We start from the raw sequence: 14,366 nt of genomic DNA on the forward strand, positions 1-14,366 counted from the left end.
ATTGCTGTCTCCCTTCAGCATTTGTCTGGATGATTCTGCTTAGTACAAAAGCAGTTGTCCCAATCACAGTATCTACTGCCTCTTTCTTCCTGTGCATTTAGTAGAAATCTCAGGTATATTGTAATGGCCACTATGATGGGTAAGAGGCTTCTTTGTGGATAGAGCCATTGGTGATCTCCCTATGACACACTGTTTTCATTCTCAGTTAGCCAGCACAGCATTTTCACACTTACAGTAGGGCAAAGTGGGTATAAAGCACCAGTAAATTAGACTGCCTTTGACAGTCACTTCATTCCTACAGAAATGGTGACACACAGAAAAATCTGCTATGAATTAGTGTGAGAGGAATAACTCTCAGTGTCAGGATTCAGGATCAGGAGAAGAAATAGGGGGTGATTAATCTGATCTGTCTTGGACACTTAGAGTGAACTGAATCACCTCTGTTTCTTCTTGACTCTAAAGAAAGGCTTGGGGTGACTGTTGCAGGTTTTCCACATGTGCCTTCTCACAAAACCTCACTGTGCTCCTAATATGAAAATTTCCAAACAAACTCTTGGTTTAAAAATCACATAAGAACAACAAAGCAAACCATACTGGATCTTTCTTGACAAATATTCACATTTCTGATTATGAGGGAGTTTTAAAAATACAAAGTAAAAAATGTATCAAAGTATTTTGTTGAAACTCTCTACCTCAATTTGCCCTCCATTGATGTCAAGCATGGAAAGTCCCAAGGAATTTCCTTGCTAATGTTACTGAACACTGAGAATAATCTTAAAATAGAAATTGGCCAATTCTGATACAACATGAGGAAAGATACTTTTTTTGTCTGTCAAAGCAGGAAGCTCTTTTAGAAATGTAGACATCTGGGAAATAACTGGTTTTTAAATTACAAAATTAAAATATATAGCACAATATATTAGAGAAATTGTGTGTCAAAATACATCTAGTTGTTTGGATATGCACTAAAACTCCAAACACCATAATGCAATTTATTTCTTAAAATGTCATGTAAGCAGGGAAAGTTTTTGCAGTACTGAGGCTTCAAGTAGCTTCCCGTTCTACATTACAAGATAAATATATACATTGACATAATCTTACAAAAATCCAGTGCAATCTTACTAAAAGTAGAAATCATTGCAATGGCATAATTGTATGATATGTGTACAATGATAATCTTACAATTACATAGCACTGTCAAACCTGATGAATCCCAAAGCACTTTAAAACTCCAGCTGATTACACTGTGTCAAAAGCACGTTCTTTCTTTCAGTTTAGAGATGTGGAAACACAGACATTTGTATATGAAGATTCGTAAGTCCCAGGAAGTAATCTATTTATCCTGCAGGTGTCATGAGCTATATTGCTTCACACCTGTGTTGTTCTGAGAAGTCCTGGTAAGTCACATAGTGTCCAACCTTTCCCTTCATGATACACACATTTATGTATGTGTGTCTGAGAATTTAGATGCAAGTGGCTCGTAAGGGGTGAGCACACACATATTAAAAATAGCAGTATATAATTAGCCATTTTTCCTGCTTCTGACATACAGCCAGCTTTGGACAAAAGATTAACAACCTTTAACGCAGCAAATGGTTAAGTGGGAATAACCAGTGACAATGTGGTACAGGAAGAGAATAATACTATATCTAATTAAAACTGCAAGGAGAATTAAAGAAAGCAGACTGTAATTAACGAAGTTAACATTTGGCAAGGACACTGGGGTTAACGTCCTTCTTTTTGTGTAGAGTGTCATGGGATCTTCAATGCCTGTGTGCAAAGACTGGAACATGAGAATTTCCATTCACGGGGCTCAGTCCTGAAAGATGCTCAACTTTGAAGCTTAGACTAATTATAAAAGCAAACTTCAGCTGAAGTACCTGAGCTAGTAGTGTCTGGCTTGAGCTCGGCTGTTGCGGACACATATTTAGCTAACGGTCGCAAAAGCATTCCAGATGCCTTTAGAAGGCCTTGAACAGAATAAACAAGAAGACAAAAAAAGAAAGATGCCAATTAGAAGAACACAGGTGCACATTCCAAGATAAAGGGAACTTGGCATGAAGAACCTCAATTCGGCAGTTTATCTTGACCAATTAGGCTGAGACAAGTTTCGCATGTTTTAGTTAGTATAACCAATTGTGTCCTATGTTTATGCGCGTGTACAGAGATAGTATAACCAATTATATTTTAGCTTTTGGCGCGTGGACAGCTGATGTTTAGCTTGACAAGGTATATAAGCACGCTATTTGGGCATTAAAGGGGAGAACAACTTTAACCATATCAGTGTCCGGTTATTACTCGGCTCACGTCTCCTGATGGTTCCCTGCTACACTCGGCAGCACCTCACAAGGGCCCGTGACCTTGTGCTTGCTGGCAGTGTCCAAGACAAGTACTGTAAAGGCCTCATCCAGAGGAGCTTGTTATATTCAATACTTGGGTCTGAACTGCTATGCAGTCAGGATTGTGTGGCAAATATTAAGGGTTCGTTACTCGCATGGACGTCTGGCAATGGACAGCTGTGATCACAATTTGCAGTCTCTAATACCAAGTTATGGGGTTTTTTTTAAAGGAGAACATTACTAAGCCAGGAAAAACATTGCCTCATTAAGGGAAATCATGTGGTATTCCAAATCCCATAGCATGGCAGCTATTGGTAAATATCATGTAATTTCAAGGAAGACTTAAACCAAAGAGCATTTCCTTATCTTCCAGGAATGAAAGAGAAGGATTCTTAATATGATAAAAAATATACAGATACAGGTTGTCTGTGTCTGTCACCTGTAGTCCCTAGACAGCTCTATGTCACGATAATGTTCACTTACATGATCACGAACAATTTAAGTATTTTTCCGTTTTGGCTAATCTTTGCATGATGTGTTTGTCTTACAGTAACACTCAAGTCTGTAAGGATCGTGGCTCTATCACAGGCAATGTTGCACAGCTAGAAAATAACAGCCCAACCCTCTTCTGAAGTCAGCTAGATTTTTCTTAATTTAAAAATACTGCCGAATGTGGTAATGCCCAGTCGGGACTAGAAAGCATTTCCTGGATATTGGGTTCATTTAACATACCATCACGTAATCCATTTCAGAAAGTAATAATGTTCTGTCTAAAATCAATTAAATCAATTAAGTTTCACATCTCCAATATTTTTATTTGGAGTACGTTCCAAAGGTGGAATGATTACACAATATTGTTGAAAATCTTTCTTTTTATTTCCATTCCTAGACAAATTTTGTTTTGGTTTTGTGTCACTTTTAACTTATATAGTTCATTGTTTAACATCCCCATGTGATTATTGTGAGTGACCATAGCTCCCTTAAGCCTTTGGTTTGCTAACTTGAACAGGCCATGCTTCTTTAGCCAGACTTCCCATGCTATGATGTGTCCTAACAGGCCTCACTCTACCTTTCCTGCTTTGAATTAGTTTTTCTGAAGGGTGGACACCTTTATTTGTCTACAGCATTCTAAAAGTTTTGTACCCAGTGAATTCTGCAGTAGATATTTCCTTGTAATCTCTCGGAAATCTCTCTCGTGATGGATCCTAAGATCATATTTTTCTCCTTTTTGCAGTCCCATCATTTTGATGGCTTATAGTCATCCTCTGAGCAACTAATGTAACCAGATCTTTCTCTGTCATCTCCAGTTAATGAACTCTCAGCTTACTGCAGACATTCCTGTTATTAGTATTTAAATGAATGACCTTGCACTCAGTACTATTACATTCCTTCCATTTATACTATTCTGTCATCACAGTCATATAATTCTTCCTCTATGATATCCTCATCCTCCTTTGCATTGGCAATACTTTCTACTTTTGCTACCTCAGTAAATTTCATCAGCATAAATGTATTTTTTGTACCAAGGTCACTAATGAAAATATTAAATAAACTGAAGCTGAGGATTGATTCTTGGAGCACTTCATTAATATCTTCTCTTTTAACAAAATCTTTATCATCTCTTTAGCTTGCCCCTTAACCTGAAAAGAATCCTGTTCAGTTGCTTTCTATATAATCTCTATTGCATTTTATTAATATGCATTCATAAAAGAAGGCTACAATCAATAAACCCTGGATATGCAGGACTAGCTAGAAAGACTAATTCCAGTAGCAGACAGCTCTCCATGAATCCAAAAGGATGTCACTAATCATGGAAGTGATGGAGGGTATATACAATTTTAAAGAGTGGACATCTTACATGTTCTAGCTGCCTAAAATTGCTAAACCCTAGGATAGCAAAAGCTTTTCACCGAAGGCATCCGGACTGTTCCAACAGGTCAAAAAAATCCATCAGCTAGCCTGCTTTCCCTTGAGGGACCTGGGAACAGGCAGCAGGAGGGACTGTCCTGTTAGTGGAGGCTTATTTCCAGCTACCATTTCTCTCAGGGTGTAGTTCCTCACAGTCACATTCACAAGCCCAAATGTACGATCAGAAGGGTGAAGATGCCCCCAGAAAATACAGAGGTCGGGACCGGACTGCCTCTACCAGAGGTCTTCATTCTGCCCAGGTCAGAAGAGCCCATGAAAAAGAGGGCAAGTGGGAAGCAAGCTGCAGGAATAGTCCTACTAGCAGAAACTTCCTTCGCTACCCTCTTTTGCAGGGTTAATAACTGCAGACATGCAACTCACCAAGTGTGTCTACATGCCTGTATTTCCTGCAGTATCAGAAGTATGGCAGAGCAGCTGTGCAGTACAGATGGTTCTGAGGATCATTGGCCCTATTGCACGTGGTCAGATTGCCTGTACTGCACCTACAGACTCCGCAAACAGGGAAGCCTAATACGTGCTGCTTTACTGGTCCCAAGAAGAAACTATGTAGCTGCCTAACCTGAAAGGTTGAGTACTATATCTGCAAGAAAAAATCTCTTTTGGTGCTTGGTAAAAATTAGTACTTGCTCAGACTGCATCTAGAATGAAGTGTTCACATGTGAAATATTAGTACAATACTTTATCCTTTCCCACCCCTAAATATATCCCACTTAAATCATGTTCTCATGAACCTAATTGATAGCATCACTTCAAAGAACAGTTTTGTAAAATGAGGCTACTTCTTCTTCTTAGCCACAAAACATGTTAGCACCCATCCATTTCAATGTGGTTCTTGCTTATTCATTTTAATTAAAAAATCAAAGCAGGGATTTTACAAAGTTTTTGTACTATTATCCCATATATGCATTCCAAATGTAGAAATCTAAATTTGGAACTGTGTCCACAGTTCATTTTACACATCAGGTAAAAGTTTGTTCAGTATTTTTGTTACCGGGGTACGAAACATAAAAAACACATACTTAATTCCTTGTCATTCCTTTCCTATTTATTCATGACAGGTAAACAAAACTTTTTTCAATCTTTGAAGTTTGCAGATTAACTTCAAAATATGCACTGAATTTGGCCAAATAGTGAGTTGATCAATAAGTGTATAATAACCCAGTCATTGCAAATCCATTTTCTAAATAGCAATATCTGGAATACTGGGTGTTTCCAGTTTTTGACAAGGGAAAAACTGGAGTAATTCTTGTATCTTCAATGTGTGTTTTAGTAAATTGTGCCTTTTCACCTAATCCTGCAGACAGGATGCATAATCTTGTGGGTCAATCCAAGTTCTGTACTCAGAAGACTGGGGTTCAACCTCTGGCTTTCTTTTGCAACTGCTGTGTGGCTTGAAGAAAGTTGAATAACATAAGTTGTGATATCTTTTTTCTTTGTAGGGATGTGCTTACACTGCCAACTGTCAAAAAAGTTGTAGTATACCGGTTTTAGAGTTTTAGGTCCTTCTGTAATTGCAAAACAAAATACTTATATTTGAAAATAGATGGTCTTTAGTAATAACTAATACCCAAATGTTCCAGTTCCTCTTTTTATTATCTAAAGAGAACAGCAGAAAAGCAAATGCTTCCCTTTTCAGACTTGTTTTCCTTTGAACAAATTGTATCTCCTTCTATATTTATCTTTAACATGGTTCATAATTACACACTCCTCAACCAGGACTTAATGTTCAGATATATTATATTACACATTATATATTATGCATGAAAACTGGTTCATTTTTTATCTTCAAATAATGATCATCAAGCTGGTTCATTATTCATCAGAGAAAAATGAACTCTGTTCATATTCCCAGTTACAGTACATTCCTGCCCTGATCGTATACATAGAAGTCCATTGTCTAGATAAATGTCTGATCAAATATGACCAAGCAAAGGAATTTTCTGGAGAATCAGCCTTTTGCAAGAGGGTTCTGTTCTTTCAACTGTCATCTCTTAATTATATGTTTTTAGCTGTTCTTGGCTTTTCTTGTTAGAACACTAACATAACAGACACCGACCAAAAGTCAAGTGATGTGATACTGTCATCATCCAACCTGCAGCTGGAAATCAAATGTCACAGCAGTACTGCCCCACTAACATCCAGGGTCTGAAACCCAAAGATGACAATTAAATGACAGCTCCACTTTAGCTGTTTTACTAAGATTATTTCACTAGCAACACCAGCTAATGCACTAAATCACGGTTCCATCCAACCTCTATTTCTCTGGCTACCATATGCAAATGCATATACCAAATCATTCAAATTCTTCCTGTAAAAACAATGAACAAATGTCAGCACAAAAACACAAGAAAAGTGACACATTGAGACTGAGGGACAAGTGAAAACCAGATTTTTTTGAAGGATTAGAATATTGGGCATTTTATTTTAAATATAGGTGCTAACATGTCTATTACCAGTATGTCCTGGTTTCAGCTGGGATAGAGTTAACTGTCTTCCTAGTAGCTGGTACAGTGCTATGTTTTGAGTTCAGTATGCGAAGAATGTTGATAACACTGATGTTTTCAGTTGTTGCTCAGTAGTGTTTAGACTAAAGTCAAGGATTTTTCAGCTTCTCATGCCCAGCCAGCAAGAAAGCTGGAGGGGCACAAGAAGTTGGCACAGGACACAGCCAGGGCACCTGACCCAAACTGGCCAATGGTGTATTCCATACCATGGGACGTCCTATCTAGTATAGGAATGGGGAAGTGGGGGCGGGGAATCACCGCTCGGGGGGACTGGCTGGGTGTCGGTCAGCGGGTGGTGAGCAATTGCACTGCGCATCATTTGTACATTCCAATCCTTTCATTATTACTGTTGTCATTTTATTAGTGTTATCATTATCATTATTAGTTTCTTCTTTTCTGTTCTATTAAACCGTTCTTATCTCAACCCAGGGGTTTTGCTTCTTTTCCCGATTTTCTCCCCCATCCCATGGGGTGGGGGGGGAGTGAGTGAGCGGCTGCGTGGTGTTTAGTTGCTGGCTGGGGTTAAACCACGGCACAGTATTTATATGATATATTTTATATACTTATTATATGCTTTGTATTATGTCCTCTTACATTTCACGTATCACCTAAGTATCTGAATACATTACAGTAAGGTATTTACTGATTTCTGCGATCTAGTGTGTTCACATGGATTAATATGTACTTTGCAGAGTTTCATTTTGGTTGGAATTCCTTTCTGTAGCAGTTGATTTCTGATATATTCACAAGTGTTTATTTCTAGCGTAAATATAAATGCATAGTTAACTACTTCATAAACCACTGTACACATGTGGTAAAGGTCATAGAAGGCCTTGGCTGATGGAGAATGAGGTGCTAAGAAAAGCAGTTGTATCTTTTAGGGTTTTATTTCTTAAAACAGCCTTCAAGAAATCCTTGTGTTTCCCACAAGTTAGTTTTATCGTGCAGTAAGAAGATTAACTATGCCTGGAGAGCAAAGTAAGTAGCCACTGTTGTTGCCTCTGACATCACAAGTCTTTTATTCAACCTATGTAAATGCCATTGACAGAAATTCCTAAAGTTTAGCTCCAGAAGCGATCATAACCTATATGCTACAGACCCCAAGGAGCCTGATGTAGTCTTCTCTATTATCTGTCATTACTGAGGACCTCAGGTCTTGCATTGCTGTATGCAGACAGCAAGAGATATGCAGTAGAGGCTGTGCATCAGGGCTTTGGGATAAAACAGAATCTGCCTGGTGGCCCCAAACAGCAGGAATTTTTTTGCAGATCCTGCTGCACAGGAGCTTAGAATTAGCGAGGAGTGCATATTAGGAGAACTAGAAACTTGTTTTACATATCCTTTAGTCTTACCTCTGTTCAACATGTGTTAAGCTCTGAGATGAAGACCATGTTTTAAGAGGTACTTACATACAAACAACTGTGTATTTTAGAGTAATAGTTCCATTTATATCTATTTACCTTTCTGAAAGAGAAAACCAAAGAGGAAAAAAGAAACTTTTCCTGCATTTCATAGTTATGAAAAAATTTACTCCAGTTGCATGAAGCTTGAGTCTTCTGGCTCCCTTCAGCCAGAGGGGTCTACCCCCAAAACAGAGAATGGTTATTAGACATTGTGCTGTTACACTGTTAGAGACGGAGCTGAGCTATTTGGGCATTTTGCACAGCTTTTGAGTGCTGCAGCTATGTGAAAGAGGACCACAGTTCTTCTCCAGACCCAAAGTATTGTATGCTCTATGCTATGAAGACCTTTTCTATGGCACGAGGTAAATTGCAAACACTCATACTCAATCTATTTGGAGTACTTACAGCAGGCAAGAGAGCTGAACACTGCCCATTTCGGCCTCAAACTACTATATTGTGTGAAATACTGAAAACAAACCTTCATCTGTCTTCTGTATGACATTCAAAACAGCAGAGGCAGTGATAGCAAAACACTCCTCCAGCTGCAGAAAACAGGCCTGAGGAGTTCTCAGTTTGTGCATTTCATTGTTAGTTCTCTCAATTGAAAGACACAATTTCCTATCTAGCACCTCTATACTATTGAAGAAAGACAAAGAAAATATTTGCTCACCAGTTTTATTTTTGAGGAGTCTATTATTTCCTCAATAGCTACCGACTGTTCCTTCTCCTTCATTTTTCTTTTTCGTTAAACTTGGAAATGATACCAGGGAGTGCTATACAGGAGTTTATATACTTAGGTGAACTTTGATTCTTCCTTGGACTTTAAGACTAATCTAGTGTAGAATGTGATTGACAAAGCATTTTCATTGATGTTATGCAGTCTTTTCAAGTTACCCAACCTAAGCAAATGAGGTTGTTAATGTTTACTCCAGCCCTTTCTCTAAAATAGTTTTGAACTTTAGCAGATTTTATACACTTATAAAGGTTGCCAGATGACATTGGTATTCACTAAATAAAAAATACTCATGATTATGCAGCAGGGGGTTGCCTAGATCAGCAATGCTATATGCACCTCTAATGGAAACCTTGTTTCACTTCATGACTGAATAATCATGGCAATTATTGAATAAAAGACTGTGGAGGATACCTACTTGAATATCTTTTTTCTGTATGATTTCTGGGAATGGGACAGACAGCAGTTTTTGTAATCCATCCAGATGGTAACCATCAGTATTTGACAAATAATTAATACAAATACAAATTATTAATGCCATGATGAGAAACTGTGACCTCAAAGACCTTGTACTAGCAGTGAGATTTCGCAGACAGAGTGCACTGTGCTTTTATCAATAAATAGTGTCGCCATATAATCAAATGCAGAGTTAACAGATGTAATCAGAACTTTATACCAGCTGTAGTTAACAGAATCATAAAAATTAGAGAAGGAAAACATCTATCCTGTCCTGTCCTGATCTAACCTCTACTCCATGCCTGTACAACACAAGGTTTTTTCAAATGCCAGAGGAGATCAACAAATACAAGTGAGCCACAGGGCAACTGAGGATTTTCTCCATAAGCTGTTTTCCTGCAAGAGTGAATAGAAGTGGAGCAATCCCAACTGACTTGACTCCAAAGTGGACTTTAAGCAGACCGTAGCTCCCAATCTTAATGAAATGGTGTGCTATGAACGTATGAAATGAAGTCATGCAAGTGAAGCAACGAAGCCTCACAGGATCCCTCAAGAGGTGACCTGTTCCAAGGCAATGCCTTCGCACAGCACCGTGCTCCCCGCTCTGTCGCCTTCCCCACGCCCGGCTGGCCCTCGGCTCAGCCCTGCCATCCAACGGCTAGCAAAACCAGGTGCTTTTGCTTCCCCTCCCTGTTAGTGATTTAATTCTTCTTTTCCCGGCATATAAATACCACGTACATCAAGTCAGATTCAAAGGAGGACCGAAGAAATTTGCTTAGCTTCACAGATAGACAAAGCTCCCAACAACAGATTCATTGCTTGTGACAGCTCTAAATCTCTGAGGTGATGTGGACTTCAAAGCACCAGTGACACCGTAATGATTTCAGTACACAGTTAGAGCTGGAGCTGTTGGAGGAATTAATGCTGTTTCAAATCTTTAAATATTTCTTTTCTTTAAAGGAGAGAACCATTTTGGAAACTATTTTGGACATTTTTTTTTAAAAATAACGTTTTAACAGATATTTGATGCAGCTTTGTCTAGGGCTACCAAGGCTATTCTATTCCCTGAGTGAGAATAATTCTTTAGATCACACTTATGGTGCATTTATCCATATATAATAATAAAATCTGTGCTTTCTATTGGTTAGAAGCCATTGCTTTTAGGAAACATTCCAGTTGGCAAGCTCGTTCAAGGGGATAATTAAAGAAAACATTTCTTAAATATTATGAATAAATCAACATAGAAACATTTTTTTCTTGGGTCTATTTAGTACTGGACATGGTAAAAACTCAATGAAAAGGTTTTCCATGGAGAAGCTTTCAATTTTCTCCAAAGCAATCTGAAAGGAACTGCTCCATTTTGTTTAGTCATTCAATATTTACTACTCCAGCAACAGTCAGCCCAGTTGATTCAACATACCACCAGCTGGGCCGCTGCTGGTGATTTTTTGAAGACCAGTTTTATGGTAGTGCTCTGCCCCAAGCACTACTCTGCACTGCTCCTTAGCTTTCACCACCACCTATCTAATCATTACAGACCCTCTCTCCCCAGGCTTCTTCAAGAATAATTCTGAAAGCTCTTGTTTTCTTGTGCGCCAGAACAAAAGACAACTTAGAATCCTTGGAAATGTTCACAAAATTAAATTATTTTCTGGCCGGTGCCACCCAGCACGGTGCAAGAGAAGCCCGTGCCTTTGCAGAACATTAATACCCTCTCATTTTATTCTCCTTCCAAGCCAGTCAATCTCCTAATGTGCTTAACGTAAGTTTTAGTGGACTGCAGGTCAAGTAGAGGACATTATCCCAGTAGCTGTACTGTGATTATTTGGGCTACAGCAGTTATTTCTGAATGAAGGTACTGGTAAAATGCCAAATGTTTTCATAGAGATCACTGTTGTACTTGCTAAATTACTAGGTTTTCTGGTGAGTTCTAGGGCTGTATACATATATCAGCAAAACAAAACAACATTTAGTAACAAGTAGAGGTTTACTAGGTCACACACTGTCAAATCACACCCTGAAAAGCACAGAGATCCTATTTTTTAACTCTGCTCTTTTCCGGCTCTCTTCACTGTGACTAATGCTCTCCACATCTGCCTTAATACAGCATGTTTCTTAAACTTCCTTTTTTCAGATATTAAAAGGAACGTAGACCACAGCTTTTTAGAACTTGCCCTAAACTTTTAATGATGGTGTCATACATGCTTTACATTAACAGACCTGCACATCTACATTTCCTATGTTATGAGCATTTGGAAGTTAATAAACTTTAAATTCACTACAGAATGTTGAATAGCCTGTGAGGATTTTGAATAAGAATAAAAGTTTAATAAAAATGAAAAACGTTTACTTTTCAAATGTCTGTCACAATAGCTGACGTATGTAACGTTAGTTTGCTTCTAAAACTCACTCATATATTCTTTGTTTCATTTTTGTAATGATTCCTATAAAGTCAGGAAGAAACCTGTTGCTCCTAGTATGATACTTAGAGAAGAAATTAATTTCTTACGATGTAGATGAATACGTTGCTGTCTGTTAGTAAACAGTTTCATAAAACTAAATTATTATGAAAAGGAAAAATGACTTTAAATTGGTGTCATCTTCAAGGTTTTTTTAATTAAATCTTACCTTCTTTATGGTGAATAAACAGTTGTCATCAAATGATAGTTCATAAGAATAGTTATGATTTTATTTCAGCTATGTTTTCTGGACAAACATATAACTGGGTTTACAAATACATTCAGAAGAATCAAGACCTCTTGCATATATAGGGAGGACCTAGTCTTATATTTTAACTGAACTTCTAAAAAATGATTATAAAAAGTAGGTTTCTACCATTAGGGTACTCTTAAGAGCAATAGAAACACAGCCAGAGAATTCCCTACTTTGAGCAATTCTTAAGTTACCACCCAAACCCAGAGAGTTTTATGAAATTATGAATTTGGGTCCAAACACAATAAAAGCCAGACAATCCACTCTTCAGAAGCTGTAATTATTTTAATGAGAGATGGAGGAATGTTCTTGTTTTCACTTCTCTGATTCTACTAATACATGACTGTAATTCATTAATTCAGGGTCAGACAATGAGCCTCTGAGCAATTATTCACATGAGTGGTCTCACAGAATTCAATGTCCTCATTTAATGTGCCATTAAAATGGTACATGGTTGCATCTAACTAAAGCAAACATTAATTCATTGCAACACACAACAGGTAGCACTGCAAAGTCCCTAATCTCAGCCACTTTCTATTGAGAAAAATAAGAAAAGAAAATGGCTTCATGAATTTGGCTTGTTCAAGAAAAGATTTTGCTGAAAAAACACCCTAGCCTCACACCACATTCTGAAAACCAAGAGAGACAGTTTTTTTCAGAATTTTAGAGAGACTACTCTGCACAGTTTGGGAAAATTCAAGACAGTGCCAAGGAGGGAAAAATCTAAGATGAAATTCTAAAAATACTTAAGCATTACACTGGAGAAGTGTAAAGAGGCAGCAAACACCAAATCAGCCAGGTACACGGGCAACTCAGTCCCGCTTGTGATCTCACTTACTTTATGTTGATGGCAGCCACCATAGCCAGGCACCTTGAGCAGAAGTACATAAGAGGTAATATGAATCTTTGTTTAAGTAGAGCACAAACCCAGTTCCTCTTCTCAGGGGAATTAGATGTTCTCTCATTCCTGATCATGTCTCCTAGTCCAACACTGTTGTAATATATATATTTTTAACTCAGTTAAAGAAAATGTCATTACTTTTAATATGATAATGAAAAACTGGATCTAAAAAACTTATTTTCTACCTGCCTCTCTATCCTTCTCTATTGCACAGCTTATGACCAAAATTTTGCAGGCAGATTTAGGATGTTGCCTGAAAGATGCCATAAAACGGTGAGTCATGAGCTAAATGCCTGAAATCACCTCTATATGCCCATTTCTTTCATATATTTTTGGAGTACACATTGCCAAAAGGGAAGACAGAAGAGGTTTGATTGCTTCCACACTGATGCAGTTTGCGTGCCTTGTTGAAGGCAGGCTTTATTTTGCCATAGTATTGCACAGAGATTTGGAAACACACATGTCCTGGTTTCAGCTGGGATAGAGTTAACTGTCTTCCTAGTAGCTGGTACAGTGCTATGTTTTGAGTTCAGTATGCGAAGAATGTTGATAACACTGATGTTTTCAGTTGTTGCTCAGTAGTGTTTAGACTAAAGTCAAGGATTTTTCAGCTTCTCATGCCCAGCCAGCAAGAAAGCTGGAGGGGCACAAGAAGTTGGCACAGGACACAGCCAGGGCACCTGACCCAAACTGGCCAATGGTGTATTCCATACCATGGGACGTCCTATCTAGTATAGGAATGGGGAAGTGGGGGCGGGGAATCACCGCTTGGGGGGACTGGCTGGGTGTCGGTCAGCGGGTGGTAAGCAATTGCACTGCGCATCATTTGTACATTCCAATCCTTTCATTATTACTGTTGTCATTTTATTAGTGTTATCGTTATCATTATTAGTTTCTTCTTTTCTGTTCTATTAAACCGTTCTTATCTCAACCCACGGGTTTTGCTTCTTTTCCCGATTTTCTCCCCCATCCCACTGGGTGCGGGGGGAGTAAGTGAGCGGCTGCGTGGTGTTTAGTTGCTGGTTGGGGTTAAACCACGACAACACGCTATTCCCTGGCTTATCTACTAGCCTGGTGACTTCCTCAGCACAAAAACATATAAACACCATTATCTGGCCCACAGACATTGCAGGAGTCTCAAACCTTTGCAAGTAAGATACCAGCTAGGCCTAACAGTCATTGCATATTATTTCCTTGCTCATCAAGAGTGGAGTATTCACTACATTTTAGAGAGATATGTCCTTCATGGCTGAAGATAAAGGCTAATGAGGCTGGAATTAGCAAAGATTAACATCACCCAGTTTTAAAAGGTGTTGAGGGAGTATGAATCTAATCCAAAACCCAGAATTCATGCCTCTCATCACCATCCCACGGTACCACACCTGAAAG

At 38.5% G+C, this 14,366-nt stretch overlaps 1 protein-coding gene across 2 annotated transcripts in view; it reads right to left on the reverse strand.

Annotated features, from left to right (window-relative positions):
• Window positions 1-14,366, reverse strand: part of TFEC (transcription factor EC) — a 71,884-nt gene that overhangs the window by 23,459 nt on the left and 34,059 nt on the right. The window lies entirely within an intron of this gene.

The sequence above is a fragment of the Harpia harpyja genome, chromosome 6, assembly GCF_026419915.1.
Source record: "Harpia harpyja isolate bHarHar1 chromosome 6, bHarHar1 primary haplotype, whole genome shotgun sequence".
Taxonomy (NCBI): Eukaryota; Metazoa; Chordata; class Aves; order Accipitriformes; family Accipitridae; genus Harpia; species Harpia harpyja.